The following is a 3,494-nucleotide window of genomic DNA, read 5'->3' as shown; positions in this document are numbered from 1 at the left end:
CCTGCCATTAAATTCAAGAAGCTGCTGCTCCCAGACAGCACATCTCATTTGTCATTACGCTTCGTGTCAGGTTTTGAACTGCTGTTAGGGTGTTAAGAGACTCCTGCAGCTGCTGGCCTCGCAAAGTTTTATTGCAGATCCTACTGTAGTAAAGTTAGGAAGTGTGCAAGGACAGAGAGAGCACTAGCTCATGAACCTCTCCCGAGTTGGGGATTTGATTCACCCATGACCTAAAGCCCTGGTGAAAGCAGTTGACTGGGAAAATCCAGTACCGATTTACCAAAGGCAAATCATGCCAGCCTAACTTGATCACCTGCTACAAGAAAATAACATCTGTCAAGAGGGGCAGAGCAGCAAGCATTATTTAGCTACACTTCAGCAAAGCATTCAAGACCGTTTCCCACAGCCTTCTCCTGGACAAGCTGGCAAGATACAGACTGGGTGGGTGGTCTGCCAGATGGACAGGAAACGGTCTCACAGGTCACACTCAGTGGGTGGCGATCAATGTTTTTTACTCAGGCTGGCAGCCTGTCACAAGCAGGGTTCCCCAGGGATTGGTGCTGGGCCCCACACTGTTCAATACCTTCATAAATGATCTGGATGACGGGACTGAAAGCACCCTCACCAAGTTGCTGATGTCACTACACTTGCTTGGTGAAGTGGATATGTCAGAACGGAGCACCATCTTTCAGAGAGACCTGGACAGGCTGAAAGAGGGGGCTAGCAAGAACTGTATGAAGTTAACAAAGTTAAAGTCGTGCACCTGGGGTGACATAACCAAAGAGCCCAGCGCAGGCTCAGATCTGCATGGCTGGGGACCAGCCTTGCTGAGAGGGACCTGGGGGTCCTGGTGCACGGCCAGCTGAACATGAGTCAGCAGTACACTTGGCTGCAGCAGCCAAGGCAAATTGGATCCTGAGCTGCAGCCTCAGGGGCATTACTGGCAGAGACAGAGACGTGATCATTCCCCTCAGCGCTTGTCAGGCTGCACTTGGAGTAGTCCAGTTCTGGGCCCCCCAGTTCAAGAATGATGCAGACTGGAGAGGGTCCAAAGGAGGGCCACAAAGATTATCAAAGGACTGGACAAATAGCCCCATGAGGAAAAGACTGAAGGACTTGAGTCTTTTCACCCTGGAGAAGGCTCAGGGGAGACCTCATCACATACTTAAAGGGCAGCTACAATGAGGATAGAGCCTCCTCTTTGCAAGGAGCCACATGGAGAAGGGCCAACAGGTCCAAGTTGTATCAGGAGAGGATCTGTTTCAATGCAAGAGATTTTTTTACAGTGAGAAAAATCAATCACAAGAACAACCTCCCCAAGGACATGGTATTATTTCCTATCAACGGACGTTTTCAAGGCACAACTGAACAGGGTGCTAAATAATGTCATCTAGACTCTTTCTCATGAGAAGTTGGACCAGATGGTCTTTCAAGGGTTGCTTTCAAGCTGGGCTGTTCCATGATTCTGTGATTCTAAGTCATGGTATGCTTCATTTACACTTAAAAATCCAGGACTGGAAAAGGAAGCAGCAGAGGAATGACAAAAGAAGATTCAAGGAAAAAAGGGATGGAAAACAGTGCAGGAATATGTTTTGTCACTGGGGATTAGGGCATGTGTTTCCTGTCTCTGTCAAGGCATTCGCAGTAACAGCTTGACAAAAATAACCAGCACCCCACTAACTTTTTTCACCCATTAATACAACTGGGTATTAGTTGCACTGCTCCAGAGAAAGCCTTATTAGCAGCCTATGCAGCAGAATATCCTTCTAAGAACACAGGTCTCTTCCACATCACACTGATCTCAGTCCTTGATGACCTTGACCAGAGTTAAGTGCCTCTTAATCACATGCAAGTACCCATTACTAGGATCCAAAAAGAGAAGGCTAGACAGTGTTAAAAAATTAGTATTAGAATTTCCCTCTTCTGCAGATTATTGTAAAACTCTCAGCATTGTGAATTTACTGAGTGCTAATCTCAGACTTAAAAATGAGACCCCCTATTGACTTCTTTACAGTAAATATTTGTAGTGTGTGCTTAAGTTGTTTTTTTAATAAGCAGGTTGAGGATGTCATATGAAACATACAGCTAAATTGTGTATTACCTTGCAGTCAAATTTTCTCCATATCAATCTCTGCAGCTGACCAACATTAAATTGTAAGTGGATTTGTGAAAGGTATACTTTTTCTTTTAGTGAAGCTCAGGCCTAACAGGGCCTATACAGCTGTCTTCACTACTCTGTTCAAGTGAAACTGTAGGTCTTAAACTAGATACATCGGTGTTTTGGGGTTTTTTATGGAGGCTATGTTCATCTAATATGAAATGGTACCCTCTTAAAATTTTAAAAGACAGCATTCTTCTTTAACTCATGCTTAACTACTATTACTAATCCTCTTTGCCTTTTCTGATTATGTAGTTTTGTCATTCAAAACCAGCCTATTATTACTCTTCCACCTGAAGAGTTACACTGTGAAACACCACTTAAATGGAAAGAATAACTGCTTTGGCCAGTTCTCTTGGTCTCCAGCTTCTACTGCACACACATACATCATGGCAGATTCTACCCTTGACAGAGATCAGTATCCCTTCACCAAAAGTTCAAGGATGGCAATTTGATGCTTCTGTGCCCACAATACACTGCCAGCAAGTCATGTGCTCTGCAACTCCGATTTTTCTGGAGTCCAGACTCCACATTCAGTGTATTAAAAAATTGCTTCTAGACACTCAGGTGGGGCCCTGACTTAAGAGCCTTACCATGCACACAGGAAGGGGGGGGTGGAAGCTTTTTTTTTTTAATCACAACTTCTCAGGTTGTGATTATACAGGAAACAAAAACTGAGGTGGATCCTAAGTACTATTTTAAGAACAACTAAGACAATCTATTTAGCTGCAGACCATTCTAAGATCAAACACTTAACATGTACTCTTAAGCCAGAGCAGAATTCCCACCACTCTTACCTGGTACTAGATCTGCACACAGTACAGTCTGAATACATAAAGGCTGTTAATGTTTTTTATCCTTGAGTGAAATTTCTAAATCAAACCTTTTAATGGCTGGCTTACTCATACCCAGTATTCAGTATGAATTTCAAAAGCAGAATACTGAACTACTTCTAGAAGCACAGATGTCTTGTTGGAAGGGTTGGAAGGGACCCACAAGGATCATAGAGTCCAACTCGCTGCTCCTTGCAGGACTACCTGAAACTAAACTGTTTGGCCAAGAGCATCGTCCAGATGCTCCTTGAACTGACAGGCTTGGTGCCATGACCACTCCACTAGGAAGCCTGTTCCAGTCGCGGACTTAATTGCACTTATTTCTGCCAAGAATCAGTGGAAGGCTTTATGCTTTACCAATCTTACACTCAGTATCAAATGCAAGTGACATGATTCCTCATCTGGTAACACTACCTTTATTTAAGATTTAAACACCCCAAACCAACCATTGGAATAGTACCAAGTGAGTTCTACCCACAGCTCTCAGCTCCTAAAGATTAGTT

Source organism: Phaethon lepturus, unplaced genomic scaffold (genome assembly GCF_000687285.1).
Source record: "Phaethon lepturus isolate BGI_N335 unplaced genomic scaffold, ASM68728v1 scaffold960, whole genome shotgun sequence".
Lineage (NCBI taxonomy): Eukaryota > Metazoa > Chordata > Aves > Phaethontiformes > Phaethontidae > Phaethon > Phaethon lepturus.
The sequence above is the reverse complement of the archived record's forward strand: the minus strand, read 5'-3'. Positions refer to the sequence as shown.